We start from the raw sequence: 20,403 nt of genomic DNA, 5'->3' as shown, positions 1-20,403 counted from the left end.
TTGTTTTCAGTGCACTATCTGCAGGGACTTTTCAAGTTGTGGTCATTGTCACCCCTGCCAGCTCCCTAGCAAAAGCTGCTATGGGCAATGCAACCCTAAAGCCCCAGGTATTTTGTGCCAGAGATTAGGAAACAACATGGAATGAAAAGGGGATTGAAGAATTTCATAGTCCGTAATTCACAGGGCCAAGACCAGCTTCTCCAGATTTAAAAACAGCTCATGCCTGGCTGAGGGCCTTTGTCTCACCCTCCTGACAGGCCAGACCTTTCCAAGGATACTGAATGCAAAGAGCAGTAGCAAATGACCACATTTTATCTTCTAAAATGTATTTGGAACTTAAAGAAAAAAAAAAACAAACCAAAAAACTTCTATACGCAGGATATTAACTAATTATTATTATACTAAAAAAAAATAAAATAAAATAAAGTCATTATGTAAAATAAAACCAACAAACTAATTTTGCCAGGTCTGATCTTCAGCCAAAAAGAGTAAGCAAAGAGCTACAGTCAATTATTCCTGGAACAAAGGCTAGCAGCAAGTCTTCGCTTATAGCAAGCTCCTGCATCTCAGTCTCTTTTTCAGCCTCAGGTTTTCTCCCTCCTGTTTACTAATCTCTCCCCTGCTTGGTTCCTGGGAGGATCCTGAAAGGTCTGGCTATTTCCATACTGTTTTCTGCTGGAGACCTGGCATCAAGCTGCACAAACAATGCTCAGTTTTTAGCTTGGTGTATCCTATACCAAGCTGATAACTGCTCCACTGAGCAAGTAAAAACCACCTTGATTTGAATGATGATCATGTTATATATGTAGGCATTGCATGATGATCACCAACAATTTTTCATCCGCAAAAGTCACCTTACCCTCGTCTGATGTCCTCCACAAATTCTGGGGCTATGTGAAGGCAAATAACCATCTAGACTCAAATTGCTAATCTGGTATAGGAGTTCCCATTAAGTCATCCAGGTGCCTAAATATGCTATGAATGCATGTGTACAGCAAGCTGAGTTGTGAATGCGAGGTATATGGTCCATGCACATGCATTTAGTCAGATGTGTTAGCCCAGAAGACATAGCAAGCAGTGAACTCTGTTAAAATAGCATGAACTTTCCTTCTAATGCAAAGGGAGATAAGATGGTTTTCAGAAGCATCAGAAAACAAGTCTCACCACAAGGGGTGGTGATGCCAAATAACAGGCAGTTCTAACCCCCTAGTTAAGTAGACCATATTGATCACTTCTTATCATGAGCCACTTGAGTGATGTATATAAGGGATGGAGACACACCAAAGTACTCAGAAGAAGGAGCCCATGGCCCTCTGGAACCGTTCCCTGCAATGCCTATCCCTTGCTTTCAGAGCTGGCAGCAGAGGTCTGGAAGGATGGAAAAACTCAGCACTGAACCTTTTTAAACTCCTAATAGCAAAAGCAAAGTTGATGAGTGCAGCAAGGGGAGACCTCAGCTCTCCTGGTATTGAACACCTCTCAGGAAGGTGAAAACTACGCAATTCACAGTCTCAAGGTTGCCTGACCAAATAATGGACTTTTCATCCACATTACTGAGGTTTCCTGAAGTGTTTATAGGACCGAGGCTCACGGGTCCTTTAAAAACAACAGAATGATGCAAGTGCTACTGAACTCTGCTGCAAAACCTTTCCCTGGGAGGTTCAGAGGCATTAGCTCTCCTTCACCTGCATCAGCACGGTACAGTACAAGATGCACCATCAGCCATCCAAAAGCACCCATCAAACCCCCTACTCCCATAAACCATGGCATCCTCTTTAAAAAGCAGTGTGTGAAAAGCTTGGCTAGTTAACAGCTTCATGGACTTAAATCCCTGCTGTGCAAGCCTCTAACACGTTCAATCATGGCTTTGCAGAACGCTCTGCACTACCAGGAAAAGGAGGGAAGATAAGAAAATAAGTAACCCAACCCCCAAAGTAAATTAGAAAAGGAGTAACTGTATCCTTTTTGAATCTCCTTCAAAAGAAGCGTTGAAATGTAACTGTGAGATAAAGGCCAATTAAGTAAATTCAATAAATCCCAGCGGTGCCGGGATGATACAGCAACTACTCTGCATCCTCCATGAACGGAGATTACGATACTCTGAACTGACGGAAGGAAGGTATAAGTATTTTAGAATTTTCTTTGTCAAACAAAACGTAATCCAATCCAGGCAAGCGGACAAAGCCTGCAATCATTCCATCTTAAAAGCCTGCAACTCGATACTGTGCTATATGATCTCAGAAAAATAAAAGGATTACTTGAGACTTGCTTTTCAAAGGTCACTGCTTCTGCAAGGGCAGCATCCTCTTAATAGAAAGTAACCAAGCCATGGAGCATTTCCATTTGGAGTACAACATGTAAAATATAAATTCACCTAAGAGTCACGATACATAAGAAACATGGGAGATTTATGTAAGGAGGCAGAATTCTTGTTCAAATTCCTGCCTTGACACTACAAAGGGTGGATGTACAATGTGAATTGATCAATTGTTGCTGTAACAAGTAATTTGCACATATGTATTAATTTCTTAGCAAGACACTCAAAATCAGAAGGATGTTACATCATTTATGCTTATGTTTCCCACTCATGAAAACAGCCATTCGTGTGATGAAAGCAAACAGAAGATGTAACAAGATGTGAAATTTCTAATGTACACTTTTGCTTTCCTGAGACCAAAATTAATTGGGACACAAATAAAAGCACAGAAAACTGATTCTAACTTTTTTTTTTTTTGTGTTCCAATATTTCTTAAGAAGAATAAGGGGACATAATTTTTTGCAGAAGACGTATCATTAGTCACATCTGAATAACTGTAGGAAATGATTTTATGAAGAATAGACCTCTAAGGACATTCTTGCTCTGCAACCTTTGATAATGACATTAGCACTGAATTAGCCACCTAGGCAGCAAACCCAGTATTTACAACACACTGCACTGTGTCCCACTAACATCTAATGTACAATGATGCTTACTGGAATAAAATGTTAATTGTATTTTAAAAGAAAATAATGTTATCAGGTGAATGACCACTGCACCTAGATTAAAGAAATAATTCAGTTTCTGCATTTCATGGCCTATCTAATGCTCTCTCCAGCCCAATTACTTTGGTATTTTTCACTCTGGCAGAAACAACAGCTAATGGCTCACCATCCCACCCTTAGTCCCACGGCCAGTAAAGTTTTCCACTTCTTATCAAAAAACCCAAACCAAACAAAAAACTAGCTTCCTTCACCTTTTGAGCAAAACTCAAGCCAATAGCCCAGGACCTTCAATCCAGCTTTAACTCCTGCCAGGACAGGTCCTCAATTGGAGCAACCCAGAGTATCACAGGAAGAGATGCTGGTTTGCATGGGCAAAGGGGCTGGCACCTCTTCATCCCTTGCATCTCTAAGTACCTAGGTTTCAGGTCCCTTTCCAAAGATAACTAAGGTATCAAAGAGAAAGATCCTGCTACCACCTCTGTCCTGGCTGCTGTTATAGACACTTATATTACAAATGTCTACAGACACAGACATCACCTTTACAGACATCTATGCTGTGGATTTAAATGTTTTCATGCATTTGCAATTTCTTTTACTGTGATTACATTCCTGTATGTGAAAATGTTTGGGATCCAACACTTCAGACTTCTCAATACACCTTGGAGTTCCTCCCTCCATGTGATGGCACATTTTTTTTGCAGTCTGAATTTATGCCAGAAGATTTAAAAATCAAATTCATGCTTGTGACTGAATCAATACCTTCACCTGTTACCATATAACCAAATAGTTATATTATCATTAATGCACCTATAAAGCCAGGTTTAATTGAAGGAAATGAAACCTGTCAGAAGAGTAACCACAAGACAAGTAATTCTGATTCCACTTCAAAAGCATGGTATACTGCAATTTTTCACTCAGTTTCTAATAAATGACATTATTGATTTTTTTTTTTTTCTCAGGCTTTGGTGACTTCAGAGTTTGGAGCAAGACCTGCTTTATTCACCAAGTCACACTAAAGGCATGTGAAGCTGCAGATGGCTTCAAGCAGTAGATTCATTTTAAACAAGATACACACATTAGTTAAAATAGAAACACTGGAGAATAAAAAAAAAAAAAAAAAAAAAAAGGCTTCGCTATATTATTTCTTTGCATTTTTTGTACAGAAATTATATACTTTTAGAAAAGCTCAATACCCAATGGCTCCCCTAAAGGTACATTTACTAAGGATATTATACATTGGTCAAAACTTAACATTTCAGTCATAACTTGACTTTTAACTAAGCATAACTTGAGTATTGGGCTTCAGTTTTTAATATCCCAAAGTGTACCCCAGTTTGACTGATAATGGGTTTTGAAACTCTTTGTTCCTTGAGGACAAGTAGTTGCAATCCATGCCTGGCTAGTTAGGCAAGCAGATCAGGCCTCAATTTGTGGGTCCTTCTAAGTGCTTCTGAAAACTGAGTCCAGGGAATGAAAGGCCCTTGAACTACATAGCATTAAATGCCATTTCAATTCAGAGATCTTACATGGGATTTTAATGATGCACAGGCCCTAAACAGTGCAAGGGGTTAATTTTAGCCCCAGAATTAAATCCAAACAGCCTGCCAAAAACAAGCCAAATACTAAAACACAGGTTCATATATGGAAATCATCTTCTCTTAAATGAGTTTTCAAGATATCTCTTCAGTATATGGGGACTTCACGCTGGTCCTTTTTACACATCAAATACCAAAAGAAGAACACAGACGTCTTCAAATTTACTTGACAATAGATATACAGTGTTTCTTCACATCTCCTACCTCCCAAGATGAACACCTGAGGTAAATGCCAGGTCTTAGGCCAATTTACAGTCTGTTACCTCCCTTCATTTTTAATGCCTCCAAAACCTGAGACGCCTTGATGTATACCTTGAAATAAAAGAGGTCACACAAAAGAGAGCAACTCAATTCAAGCACTCATTGCCCACAACAGAAGGTAGGGCCCCATTTTTGTAACATGAGTCCATGGATAACCCAAGCAACCAGATTTATCTCATATGAAAAGCGGTGATCTTTCAGATGGTTCCTACCCTCGTCCCGAAAAGATTAAACACAGCTCCTTGAGCTTGACAGCAGGTCATCACTTGAAGCCCAAGGTGGTCACAGAGCTATGCTGCTTCCAGACCTTGCGGCCTCATAGCTGGACATAGGGTTGGGGTGGTGCAAGGTGAAACCCGAATCGCTGCCTCTCTTGGATAGCCTGTTCTTTCTTTGGCAAAGCTTTCCTCAGATAATGACTCCCTAGACTTCTAATCCTTGGATTTAAGATACTAGAAAGGTACCCTTGCTAAAGGCAAAGAGAGCTGGATGGATTCTGTGGGTTTGTGGACACTGCTAACCTGATGCTTGTAATTACCAACATCCCCACTATAGAGAAGTGTTCATAGTTGGAAGAACACAAAACAGGAAAAAACCTCCAATTCATACTCCGAAAGATAACAGAAGTAATCTGCATGCAATTTGTAGTAGCACAAGGATAACAGTTAATCTCTCACTTCTGATCTATGTAATAGCTCAGGAGATACGCTTGGTTGAGACTGGGACTGCAATGCACCAGTGTGGTCTAAGGCTTCAAATTTTACTGTGCCCCAATACCCTGCTCTTGCTGTAATTACACTGTGCTAGCACAACATGGGAGAAGGAGGGGTGCGTGCACACTAAATTCACCTAACTCAAGACCGCCTTTCCTCTGAGGATCTCCTGAAGGAAGTTGCAAGGAGAGAAGCTGCAAAGAGAAAAATCAGGGGAAACTAATCCTCTTCAGTTTCACAGCAACTAGCTAACATCAACTGATCCACCCATAAGAACTGACTGCTTCTTGCCACAAATCTTTTGATGAACACTCCATATTTAGCTACACCTATAAAATGGTATTATAAGAACAAATAGCAAGAGAGCAGTACTACAGCATGTAAAAATCACTACTCAAATCCTTGTTATATTAACTTGTGTTATTAAAATATATCTATAAATATACTTTGTTATTAAGACTGATTACTGATTTTTGATGCATAAGGTATGAAAACAATAACATGCATAGCTTTAAAGCATTTGTATGAAGTCTTTTAATCAAAATACGGTGTTAATTGAAAGCAGGACTTAACACATATTCCTCAAAGGACAGCAGATGCAGCAAATACAAGCTTTGCCATTCACAAAGTATTTTGCCATGGCAAAATACTGCTAAGACTTATTGAAGTACCTACCTTTGTGGAGGTGAGTCAGGCAGGGGTAGCGACATTGTACCTCCAGCCCTCCTTTCTGTATGCCCTATTGCTGACTGCAGAAATGTTTCCAAAAAGTTACTGCTTTCATCACAAAAAAAAAAAAAAAGGGGGCAAATAACTTCTAAAAAAAAAAGTTTAGCATAACGAAGATATGCCATGACACATTTCATATGCTGCAATTGTGACCAGGTTACCAGCAGAGCCTAAAGACATCACAGAATCTGGGCACCAAGCTACAGAGCCTTTGGGGCAAGACTGCTTTTGCATTCCTCATGTGCACACCACCCTATGTACAACAGACCTAGGATATTTAATGGAATCTATCATATATCACTGCCATCTCCAAGTACCGCATAATCTTGGGCAAGACTCTTAAGTACACATGATTTCAATAAATAAATTGGATTCTTGCCATTTGCCTTCTGTTTACATACTTTCAGCTGCTGGCAATCTTGGATGTGAGACGTGTACTCTTAAGTGGAAGCCGCCTGCAGATTCACGACTTGCAGGCATGGGGCTTTAGGTAAACATGACCAGATATCGCAAGAGAAAATTACAGGTGATAGAACCCTGTCTTTCCCCAGGCAATCTTAAAAGTTATACATGAGAATAATGGCATTAGCGGTAGCTTATCTCCAGATATTGCGAGCTAACTAGCATGTAGCATAGTCACTATTGGAAATGCCAGCTGTTCTACTGTTGGAATGTAGAGAATTGAGAAATGTCCTTACACTCCAGTTGTTGAGCAATCCTTTATACTCCATTATTTTCATTTCTTTTGTGATTTACAAGAAGACATCCTAGACAACTGTAGAATATAGAGCACACTCATCTCGATGGGAGGGGAAGTATTACCTCCAATTTGTTCACTCAACAAACACATTCAATGCCTTATCAGTAACACTAGCGTGTAAGAATTTTAAGGACTGTCTATATAACAAAGGCTACAAGGGCACCAAGCTCTATAACATTACTAGAGGTAATTTTTTGCTCTTGAAACCTGAACACTTGCAAACACTCACCTGTATTTTGCAGGAACTCCAAAGCCGGACTCACAGACATCATGGTGCAAAATCCCCTTAAAAAAGCTACAAACAGTTTAAAAAAATATTAAAAATTGGCCTAGCAAGATTCCCAGGGCCATAATTCACTTTTTGGGAAACTTCTTTCCAATTGCCAAGCCTAGCATACATTCATTTGTACTTACAGCAGCATCAGCCCTAAGTTCTGTGCAAACAGTTTATGTTCAGCTGTAACTTACCCTGATCCCAGAAAGGAAGACGTAAACATTAGGGCATCACGGTTTGCCTGGGCTCAGAGAAAAGGGCTCTTTGCCATCCCTAGCAGGTGCTTGCACTCGGGGCTTAGATGCACTCAATATGAAGGGCTGCCAGAGCAGAAGGGAGGCATGAAGGAGTATCTTGCTATGGGGTGCAGATCCACAGGGAATTGCAATACCAGGTTTTGTTTTTCTAGGGCCTTTGGAAATCGAGATACTAAGTTTTTCTCAAAGCTGGGGAACAATTTGTGGTTAAGACCAGAGCCAGATTCCTTCATGCCACAGCAGAGCTGTAATTTCCTTATATTCCATTAGTGGTTTAGTTGTGAAGCCTGTGAAACCTAAGAATAAATACTATTGACTCACAAGACTCTTACTATAAATTCACTCCTAGCAAGGTGATAAGGACTGTAGCTCTGATCCATCAAAGTGCTTTGGGAAAATGCTTAACTTTAAGCTCATGAGTACTACTACTGCTGTCAGCACTTTGCTGGATCATAGCCACAGGGCTCAGCATTTTGCAATAGAATCCTCATTATTGAGTGAATTTATCAGGTTAGCTTCCAGAACATTTACCAGTGCCTCTCCTATCATTAGTAACCCAGTATCTTATTTGCATGTAAGCAAAAGCTTCCTTTTAAAAACCACATGCCATTAAAAAAAAAACAAACCTAAAACCATAGCTACTGAATAAAATGCATAAAACATGCAGGTTCCTGCTCCCTCCCATAACTCACCTTCTTAATTCCTATATTGGCTTCTTTTTTCATACATGACTCGCTGCATCCTTCTTCCAGCTGCTATCAAACTAAACTCAGTAAATTCACTGACCATTTTTAAACTGTGCAGGAAATTTCTTTCTCTGCCAAGCCTGCCACTCTATATAATATGCCAATCAGTCTTGCTGATGAATTCTAATATTAAAGCCAAATTACTAAACACTCCAGTGAAATCAGAGGCAGCCAAATAAATTCCTTATGTTTCCACTTGAAGAACAGCTACTGAAGAGTTGTAGCAGGTCAGAGGGAAGAATGGGCAAAGTCCTCAACTCCCACAATGCCTAGTTTTGGGTTTCCTATGATACTTAGTCTCTCCTACCACCACTGCTCTTCTCTCACATCTAACTCATAAATGGGAGAAAAGCACAAGCCCACTACCTTTGACAGGAACCTGAGCTGGCCGTAGCTTTGCAGAACCATGGTCCAGACCTCTTCCATAAGCAAGTTCCCTCCCAACAATGAAGACCAGAAAGCTTGAAATAAAATTCTTAAAGATTAAGGATATCAAACAGTTTATATTAGAATAAAAACCTAGAACAGCAAAACATCAGTGACTAGAGCTGAAATGGAAAGGTTTATATGCCTGTGATCCATAAATGCACTCCCAACCTATCTTTGGTTTCAGAGTGACAGTGGCTGGTCTGGAAATGGGCAAATGCTGCCCAGGCTATCACTGTTTTTAAGGGAAATGGCAAACAAATAGAGATAAAACAACAGATCTCATCCTTGCTGCCAGCCCACACATACTGCCCCGTCTTTTGTTACTTAAAGTGTGACCACAGGTACTGTTTGCCCTAAAATCTCAGGTTCCAAGCTTTGAAATGAAGCTAACTAGCAAATGCAGCATAGATCAAAGTGCACTATGGGTGCCTGGGAAAACATTTCTTGATATTACCAAAAGAAAGTTGGGTACATTCAGCTTCCTAAGAAGTAACCTTTGGAGTGTGAAACATGGGAGCGTGCAATGCCCCTGGATCAGGAGGCAAGGAAGAAGAGCTACAGCTTCAACCTGGGTCTTCCAAGGAGGCAGAGAAGTGATTTATCAGAGCCTTGGGGAGAAGGGGAAAGTACTTGAGGCAGTTGGCATCTCCATACTGTGCCCCATTTTGAATGTCAGAAGAAACACAGTACATTTTGAGGGAATCAAAGAGGGAACTGGAGAAGAAGCACAAGCTGAGAAAGCTATGAACAAGTTGAGAAAGCTCAAAGAAGCAGAGCTGTTCAGTCCTGGGAACAAAGAGATCGAAAGAGAATATGAGCCCCCAGATAAATAAAACACTGCTGTCTCTAGAGCAAGACAAGGACAGAATTAAATTTAGGAACAGCTTTCTAAGGACAAAAATAATGAAGCACCAGGAAAAATCACCCAGTGAACCTGTGGCACCTGTGTCTTTGGAGGTTTTAAAGCAGGTTAGATGTGCACATCCTGAGATCCTTCCAGACACACACCTACAAAGGCAGCTGGGCATAAGGTGAGTGATACAAAGAGAAAGGATCTTGAAAGGCAGAGTTCAGGGAGGCATAGATTTTGTACCATTTACCAGCCTGCATGTTTGTGCCAGGAGATATTTAAGGAAAAACCTAAATTGTTGAAAGCAGCTAGTTGAACAAAAGAATGGCACTGAGATAAAAGCATCAGAGCAGAGGAAATAATACTTTTCTTCCTGGCTCTGCCAGAGACTCGTGGCAGGATGACCATGAGCAAGTCACTTCATCTTTCCCTGCTGTTATCTGTGCAATGAAGATAATGGTAATGCCTTTATCTATTTTGACTTGAGGGGCAGGAACTAACTATTCAGATGCTTCCAGAACAATTTTGCTATGGCCTGCAGGCACTGCTGTAAGGCAAATAAAGAAAAGAAGGAATACCTGCAAGCTTTACTCCTGGCAGACGGCTTCTTCTATTTAAATCACAAGCAACTTGGCGACACCATGCTGAGCTCAAACATGGAACAAAAACCCTATATGAGTGACAAAAAGGAAAATTACTGGGAAATATGTGGAAAATGCTTATTTTCATAATTTAATAACTCTCTCCAACTTCTGTTTCCAAGCAGAAGCACTAGTTGTGTGCTTGAAGATGAGCACTGTGTAAAACTACTTTGCTGAGGTGAAACTGCAGTGATCACAACTAAGCAACACAAAGCCTGGGATGAGCAGTGTTTTGAATGGGATAAATGCAGCTGCATGTGAAAGCATAGTTCTTGAATCTCTTGCCCTGCAGAGGCATTACTTTCCTGCAGGAAGCAAGTGAGAGAGAGACCCTCCTCTGACAAAACAGGGCAGGCTTTTCCAATCCAGTTGGTTTCTGAAAGGGTTGAAAAAGGTTTAGAGACAAACTCAAGAATACTCCAGAACAATTCTGACATGAAAACGCAATTTACAGCCTTTACAGGCACTCTCTAGTCCCCTTTACTGCTGACAGGGTATGTCCTAAGCACTTGCCCACTTAACTGGGTCACCACAAATTCTGGAGGTCAGGGCAATGCTACAGGAACAGGAAAACAGCCCAAGCATCTGAGGCTAAAAACTAAATGGTCTTAACAGAGATCTCAGATGTTTTAAATTGCAGTTGCACATATAATGCATAAATCAACACATCTTTAGCTTCTCCTCAGCATCAGAACTCTTGATCAAACAGGTTTCTGTTTGCAACATGCTGCTTAGTGCAATCTGCACTGGTTGGTGGCTGGTCCTCCCATTACACTATTTTTCACCACTTTGTGTATATGGCTGGTCAAAAAAATCAGGCGATTATATATGCATACAGGATAGCAGAATGAGAATTTTCTGCCTTTTTGGCTTGCATTTCCAATAGCGCCACTCTCTGAAGCCTCAGTGGAAAAAAATGAACCACAAATCCACATTTTAGAACCATCCACCTCCTGGCTACAAAACAAAGCCAGTAGCTTCACTATTTCTAGATATAGCCTGGAAGAGGCTTACAGGAATCAAGCAACGTACTGCTTCAGAGTAAGCATCTGTGAAATTGCAGTCTCAAACACATCTTGAGGCTTTGGTGACATCGCCTCATTCAGCATTCCCAAGCCCTCATTATAGAAGGATAGAGGCGAGACAAGTCTCACTGCATCCAGATTCTTCTTTAGGTTCATGACCACTACAATAGGGCTACAGATCTGGTTTTGGCAAATTCTCATTATGCTGATTACTCACCTCCTCACAGCTTTGCAACTGCTAGAAGAGAAAACAGGTTTTCAACATGATCAGTCACTAGGGGTTTGTCCTTCAGAGGAGTTTCTTGGTTCTCTTCTCCAATGTGGACCAGGGATCTAAAACCTTGCTTAGATCTTAGACCTAAGTGCCCTGCTCCTTCCAGATCTTTCACCTGCATTCATCTATTCAGCATGTGGACTAGACCACCAATATGTTTAGTGAGGAAATAAAATATGTACTTGCATGTCTCCATACATGCAATACATAAATAACTTCCCTATTTAGTATTACTGTGCACATTTATGACTCCCCCTTCATGCTACAAGTGCTCACCTCATCCAGTAGATGGATGAAATTGTACCTTGAAGATGGTTGAAACTAGCCAAAGCAAGGCAGGCAACAAGATGGGGTGGCTACTAATGCTTGAAGCACAAATACCAACTGCTCACAGGCATTTGCCTGCATCCTTCACAGGTCTGTGATTATGTTAGCTCCCAGTTGCTCTTGGAAAAAAACAGTTTAACAGCACCACTGAGGGCTATCCACCCAGCAGAGGTGGGAGTTCACAAAGGTTTTCCTTCAGACAACAACTTGAGTCATCCACAGGGCTGTAATCTCAAGATCAGATGTGTAGTATAGTTTGTCTGCATGGGGCCAGGGATCTAGCTACTTAGACTGAAGAGCCAGATATTGAACCCTACAGGTTTCTCCACTATTCTATTCCCCAGGACATTGCCTAATAGGATGACTTTTCTCTCCTTAAACGTGCCCTGCATAAATGTGAGATGATAACAGTAAGCAGCATTAAAAAAGTGAATGATGAATGGTATGCATCAGGCAGGATGATTAAATAACTATGTGTAGATTCTAGGGTATACTAGCTTCTCCGCCTTCTGACATTATAATTGATCATCCTTAATCTACAGCAGAAAGAAAACAAAGATTACCTCCTCTCAAACAATTCAGCTTCTATTCGCCTGTTTATTCCACCCTCCCACCCCAAGGGGAAAGCCCATTAACTAGCTCTAACTGATTTTAATTCACTGGTATTGAAAATGGGATCCTAGGAAAGCATGTAATCGATCCTGTTTTTAAAGGACCGCCTTCCAAGGACTAGCAAAAGTGAAACATTCACATTATCAAGGTCATTGCAGTAAAGGCAAGAATAACAGACTTGAGTTTGCATCAGGATTCAATTACAGTGAAGTATTCAACTGTTGCTAAACTGCCCCCCCCAAAATGAGAAGTACTCTAAGAGAGCTACACACGGTTAAGTGGGCTTACAGAAAGAGCAATATTTGAAATAGTTTAGTTAAAAATCTGTACAAACACACTGGACTAAACCAGAATATGTTTTATGTTAATTTAACTTGAATTCACAAATTTATAGGCAGCAGGTAAGGCAAGATAATCAATTTTAAATCAATATCCCTAGATTTTAAGGCCAGAAGAGGTAATTTAGCCCTCCCACAAAACACCACTGAGTTTTCATCTTTCTTTAAATCAATAACGATTCACCCTGGGGCCAGTTTACCAAACTTCACCATCTAGTGACTTGCTGGATTACTGCCCATCTTGCCCTGTGTTCTTAATTACAAAACCACATTTACATCTAATAGTGATGTATGTTTGGGTAAAGAAAGGACAGAATTTACAAAAGGGAGTAAACGGTTAAAAAAAATGTAAAAATTAAGAGATAACTAAACTTTGTTCTAGAAATTAGTACAGAGGACAAAAAGCATAAAAAGAAGTATCAATACAAGTTACTTGCTGAGAAGCTGAAAAAGAAAACAGAAAAGGACAGTTTAAATACAGACATACACACATACATACTTCCATGAGTCACCCAGGAAAAAAATTAAGAAAAGCCTTAAGTAAGGATGCATGCTACAAGTGTGTTTTTTAAAGTTGAACGTCCCTTGAAGATTGCCAATTAATTTGCAAGGAATTTGGCAACAGTTATCAGCCTATAAAAATTATAAAACCAGCCTGATTTTAAAAAGCCTGCAGATACTGAACTATCTGATCAATGCAAACTGTCCACACGCACTTTCATAGTATTTAGCACTAGTGTACAGAATTCAGCTCCATGGATTACCCTCTCATGTGTCTCTTCCTACCAGTGATAAATGCACCTGAGAAAAGTGGAAATATATTTTTATCAGTGTTATCATCCATTCAAATGTTATATAGTCAAGAAAAAAAAAAAAAATCCCATCCAGTTGTACAGCTGCCAAGCAACTGCTTTCAAAGACATGTATTACTTCTTACGCAATCGCTTTATTTATTGTACTCCAACAAAAATTACTCAAACCATTAATGCCCATCTAACACCTTGTGCATTGCTCTGATGAGAACTTCAAATTATTTACTTCTTTCTCCTGCTAAATGAAAGGCACGCCAATCATGCAAGCACATCTTACCTTATATTTCAAGAACGATACTGCTATCATTCTTGCATGGTTTCCAATGATGCTTAGCCTTGTATCTGCTGAATAAATATGGACTGCAAGTTCCCACTGGCATCACTGGGGTGCTGCTAATTTTAAAGCTGCTAGAGCTAGCTGCATTCTTTTTTTGTTTATTCTGAGACTATGGCCTTTAAAGCCTAGATGTGACATTTAAAGGGCCATTAAATGCCATATCCTCTCTCAACCATGAATCTTGTCTAACAACAGTATATTATAATCTCAATGATCTAATTCTCGAGATCATCTCTTTATTGACAAGACCCAGAATGGTCACTATGATAAAGCTCTGGGAACTCAAGAAATCTCAGTCACTGACCCAATGATAAATCTGATGCTCTCTGCTTCATCTTTTACTCAGTAAGGCATGTCAATTTATATACTACAACTACATACTAAATGACCTGGGCAAAGGGATTTTCAGAAAATTGTGGAAGAAAGAGACACTACATCCTCAAAAGAATGAAAATCAAAATTATTACAATTTCATGCACCAGAAAAACTTGCTTTTTTAACACCCTGGGAAAATTTTATCTTTAGAGCCAAAATTTCTAAAGCCCAAACAGAAACACAAGCAGCAGCTGTAAAGACATCCAGAGGAAAAAGTGGGAAGATTAAATCTATTTGAGACATCAGGCCATATCTTCCATTTGTCCACATGACAGACTATTCACAGACTTCATCAGAAGTAACTTCCATATTACTAAGACAAGAATTAGAACCACTAGGGAAGAAGAGACATAATATATCCCTCCAGGTACTGAATTAGCCAAGGCAATTAATGAAAGAGAAGACCACTTGGACCAATGGCCAGCTGCAGATTAACACAGAAAAAAATTGTTCTTCCATTGTGGAAGAGATCCTATCTATGGTCTCAAACTGTTCAGCAGTCCTTATCAGGAACAACTCAGATGTACACCCTAACCTTAACAATCCCTAACCCTGTATTCCTTCACAGAGCACTAAAAAGTAGTCAAGAAACATGAGGGAAAAGAGAAGGACACAAATGAACTAAATTAACTTTACAGCTCAACCTTGACTCCAGCAAAGCGCAGTGCCACCAGACCCCGGTGACTTTTGGTCTTTTCCTAGCCCCACTGCTGAACTGTTGGGTGACCTTGGGAAAAATCACTTCACTCTCTCTTGCAGCCTGTAAAATATGTGGGAGGAACATTCACGTCCCTTGCAAAGCACCACAAGGTTCATAGTTAACATGTTCCACTGAAGTGCGAACAACTTGATCTTTGGTGGTAGCTTTAGGCCTGTGGTTGAAACAGTCTCTCCCCCGAGATCCACCTTGTCCATCCCTTCCCAAACACACTTAATTAAAAAGGCTAAATTCTGAGCTGCTAATGATGATCTTTTATTGGAAATCCTCTTCCCGTGGCAAGTTGCTCCTGTCTTATTCCCAGACATGACTTCCAATCTTGCTTATTTCCACAATAAGCTGCTTCTACTTATACTTTATTTGATTGACTGACAAGAGAACAGGTTTAATCCCCAACAATATTTTTTCTCATTTAAGACTGCAGAGCCCTGTGCCTGTGATGTGTGGCTGGGGTTATTTCACAGACAAGCCTCTTCTCAGGACTCCAGGTTTCTCTCCTCCAATGCTGGCACACAGAAACCCCCTGCACAAGAGAGTTCAAATGAGATAAACACTGCTCCTTTCTGGCCCTTGCCAATTTTGGTTATGCTTTTGCCTTTTTTTCTTTCACGTGTGCATATAAAACAGGCAGATGTGAATACTGGAGCCAGCTATGGGGAAACCTCTGGAAATGCATAAATATCAGGGATCCAAAATGTCATGGTAGTAGGGCTATGGGAAACATTTGGTGCCTCTCCAAGCGCTGATAAGAACTTCTCTTTGACTTAAGTCCCCTAAACTTGACTAATACATGTGCAACATACAGCAATGCTACAAACACATCCTAATGGTCTGAAGCGCCAGCTCCCATGATAAATATATGCATCCTATGTGCAATTATGCCTGTTTCTTAATGGCATTAAGATGGCTGAAAGATACTAATTACCAAATAAGAATTTTGCCATTATACTCCATCATACTGTACTCCTGACATAGCTACTTTTAAATAAACAAGGATTTTTATTTCAACATCACCAAAGAAAAGGGAGTTTTCTCCTTTGAGCCATTTAACTTTTCCAAGAACAATTGTGGAATTACAGAAGAGCAAAATTTCCCATTTGTTGAAGTAATGCCAGGCTTTCAATGCAGCCATTTCACTGCTATTAAGAAACATTGTTAGCTCTTTTATTAACTACTGTGAGGAATGATGCTATCTGAGATGAAAACAATATCATTAGGTAATTCCTAGTATTCTCCAGCCAGGATTTCGGTGTTTGTCATTAATTGTTTGCAGATTTACCTTTGCTTTAATCAACAATACCACCAGATCCAAAGTACTCTCCATGCCTAACACCAATCACATTAGACAAAACACATCTCTTACTTGCCTCACCTGCAGAGATACTGGGAAACGGGTTACACCACAACTAAAGAGCACAGAAAATCCTCTTTCTGCGGCACGTGAGAGGGATGTAATGAGAATTGTCCAAAGCCACTCAGACACAGGGGTACCAACCTTGCAGTGAAGTAAACGGCAAAGTCCCTGGTTGAGTACACTGGAAAGCGAATTAAGCCAGAGCTGAGCAGTTTATACATCTCCCCTTTTGGTTTTACCTCCTGACATTAAAACAAACAATCATGGTCATCTGGGTAAAAAGCCAGCTGGGTGAGATTATAACAAGGGTAATGTGAACTCAGTTCAAACCATTCTGTGATTCTAAGTATGGGAACCTGCAGCATTAAACACAATTTGAAAGAATGCACTAATGATAGCAATATTTTTCTACTGGTCATGCGAGCACAGAGACAAATGTGCAATCTGTCTCTGCCTGCCTTTTTGCAGTACTGTTTTATGACACAGTTAATGATTTGGCCAAAAAAAAAAAAAGAAAAAAGCAATAGCCTTGTACCGCAGCAATTGCAAATGATCTTTGCCTTCCATCTTGGAAGATGAGCAACAGAAGTCTCTGACCCCTTTATGTGCATGTTGCTTGTGGTGGAGGGAGAAGGGAAGCTGGAATAAACACCTAAAACATATATGCAGTAAGTGTACAAATGATGCCCTGACGCACAGCTACCTTGTTTACCATTATCCTTAGCCACAGATTCATCACCATGCTTCTTAATGCATGCTGTACATCTTTCCTTTTTTTTTTTTCCCCTTCCCTTCTAATTGGAACTCAGTCTGTGAAATGTAATTAAAGCTCCCATAAATACTGCCAGTGAGTGCACCTTTTTTCTTCCAAGTAACTACTTATATCTTCAAGAAGACCTCATCAACCACTGATAGGAGATAGACTAATGTATCTTCTCACACACACTGCTCAGGATGGAGAAGTCAATCTTTCCACCTTCCACATAATTAAAGTCACCCATATTATGTGCTTTTGCTTTGCCAATCCCTCCTCTTCTCCAACACATGTATCACCCTGTCATCAGCTCCTTTCCCTTCATCTGATTTATTCTGTTTCTAATCACTGAAAAAAAATATAGTGCTTATGCGAAGAGCTGGAGCAGTCCTAGGCACGGCTCACACCAGCCTTCTTTTCTCTTGGCTCCTCCCATCTTATATTAAAAGACAGCGCTTTTAACTCTCCTTTAAGAGGGATTATTTCCAGCAATCTAGAGAGTTTATTCATGCCTGCAAGTGAAAAAAAAATATACCCTCTTCTACTCAGGGTAAATGACTGAGCCATAAACAGTAAAATTCAATGGTACTTCAAAGACTCCTTTGGGCCCTAAAGAACATGTAAGGCTGCCTGGGGACCGAACAAAGCCCAGTTATCCCAACAGGTGGCTTCATTTGGTCTGTGAAAAATAGCTGCTACTTTTCTCGGAGAGGAAAACACTCCTGGGTTCAGCAATAAAAACGTCTGACTTCAGGCATCTCTCAAGTTTTCAAGCACCCACGTGGCAAAGGGAGAAGGTGGCTGGTGTGTGTGCCAGAGCACTGCTCTGGCTGTAGCACCAAATTTCTCCTGCTATGGAAAAGGGCATAGTCCTCCCAGGGTCCAATGGTTTAGGAGCCACACGTGAGCCCTGTCCCCAGAAGTTCATCATTATTTCTACGAAGCAGTGTAGCTGGACCTGGATACATGGAGGCAGGAGACCTGACAGCTCCTTTCTTCAGATATTTGGATATTATCCCACCAAACCACCAGTGGAGCAGCTCCTCAAGCACCTGCCTAGGGCTTAGCAGGGGACCAGGGAACAGAGGGCTGAATGACCCTGGACCACATCATCCCAGGGGAGGACAGCCTGACACAGCTCTGCATGGTGATGCCTCTCACTGGAGGACAACCCCCACACCAGCCACTAGCAGATGCTGTCTCATGATCCAGAAGAGGCCGAGAAACCAGGAGAAGCTGATGAAATCTTTGCTAACCTCTCAAGAGAATAAACAAAGTGTCAGCATCTTTAGCACTTCATTACTGTTATCCCTTGATTTTGTTAAGTGCTTTTTTTGGACCCTCATCAGTGAATAGTTGCCAAGCCATTCTAAATACTATTACTGCAGAATGCCAAATAAAATTCATCCTATTTACTGAAGAGGTAGCAATTGCTCTCCTGCTGGATAGGAAGTCAAAAGGATCAGGATTTTAGTTACATTTAATCGGCTGGGCATGGGAATTTGCAACCACTTGGAATGGATACTGTCACATTATTAACGGCTCCATTTTTTGCAGACAAAGCACTGTTCACCAACCAAATGTATTGCAGGCAATACCTTGCACCCAGTTGAACTTGGATCAAAGACTGTCTTTCCTGACTGATGGTGTAAAAGAGGGAAGGGAACTGCCACTATAGCAATTAAGATTTGAGAGCAAACAGACCCCCTGCCACACTTTTCCCCAAGTTATTCGTCATATTTCAGCTCACTAAACACTTTGGATAAATATACTATTGACTGACATGTGTATGAAACCACAGTAATACTGAAACCAATTCAGAAAAAAACCAAACAAAACAAAACCCCAACCAACAAGCCTATCTCCAGAGGACTCTGGCCAGCCTCTTCTATCAACTTTTAAAGTCAGTTTGGCAAACAGGTTAGGAAACATCTCCAATGCAGGTCAGGGCTCCAGCCTTACAGCAAGGGCTCAACACAGGCAGATGAACAGCAAGAAGAGTCCAAGAACAGGTACGGGCCCCCTAGCCTGTCCCACCACACCTCTATGCCTCAGTTTCCCCATTAACAAACACAAGAAAAATCTCCTTGATGAAAGGCAGTATAAAAATTGTAGGCACTGAAATAGCAATTTACTGGCAATCTTTTCAGTATTGCTGTATCCATCAGGTCTGGATAAAAGAAAGCTGAGCTAAGTTGCATTTATTTACTGTATATATTTGCATAATGACCATGTATTTCACATCCATATTTTGTCCTAAATGAAGAACCAGACACTGTACCAGCTGAATTTAAAACAGCAGTCTTCATTTCTTGGCTAATATCAGAAGATACAGGAATGGTGTGAGGTCACAACAGCTGCACAATTGTTATTTGAACGCATGCAATATTTATCAACTGCCTGACTACTTTATGGTGATTTGCTTTATTTTACAGAGATGTTCTGCAAAGGTTGAAAATAGCACACAAAGCCCTACAAGCCTATCTGACTCTGGCAGAAGCCCCCCTCAAAGCCACAGCCAACATGTAGGAGAGAGTTTGGTGCATCACCTTGCAGAAAGCACAGGGCATTTTGTCCTTCATGCACACCAAGCTTTGCTAGTTGCTAACTGCAATTTTGGAGAAGGCAGAAATGGACCTGAGCCTTCATGCGCATCCTTGCTCAGCCATCCTCCAGCTCCTTTCCATCACCTTGCAAGGACCAAGTCACACCTGGTACAAAGAGATGTGCAATAAATTAAATTACCTGGTCATTTCTGCAACAATAATCTTCCAGTTTACTGAACTGGGTGAGACCACCTCTCTGTGGAAACTGCCCTTGCATGGTCTTGTGCTTAATGGCTCACACCATACGTCTCTGGCAAGGTCAGCAAGTGATTTCATGCTCTTAGTGCCACCCATCAGGAGTACAAGGCAGAACCACAGAGCTGCACGGTTTAATGACCCAAGGCAGGAACCCATCATGGGGAAGGCAGAGCCCTGGGTAACAGGATGATAGGATAACAGTGCAGTGCAGATCAGTCCCTTGTAATAAGCCACACTAATGCTGAACTGTGTGAAAGACAACTCAGGAGACAGCACCATTAATAGCCTACTTGGCTGAGAACCACTTTCTCTCCTTGGACTGAGGCTGATTGCACAAAGCTGTGAAGAAGCTATGAAGGCATTACACATAGGGTCCCGTAAACCCTTGCAGACCAAAGGTGGGAAGGCAAGCCTAGTTTTCTGCTTTTTACCTGAT

The 20,403-nt window shown here is 40.8% G+C and overlaps 1 protein-coding gene across 10 annotated transcripts in view; it reads right to left on the bottom strand.

Moving 5' to 3' along the window:
• Nucleotides 1-20,403, bottom strand: part of EPHA5 (EPH receptor A5) — a 197,853-nt gene that overhangs the window by 54,693 nt on the left and 122,757 nt on the right. The window lies entirely within an intron of this gene.

Source organism: Pezoporus wallicus, unplaced genomic scaffold (genome assembly GCF_028554395.1).
Source record: "Pezoporus wallicus isolate ANWC-B61680 ecotype Strahan unplaced genomic scaffold, APGP_CSIRO_Pwel_v1 contig_2439, whole genome shotgun sequence".
NCBI lineage: Eukaryota > Metazoa > Chordata > Aves > Psittaciformes > Psittacidae > Pezoporus > Pezoporus wallicus.
Note: the sequence above shows the minus strand (reverse complement) of the source record. Positions and strands in the feature narration are given on the sequence as shown.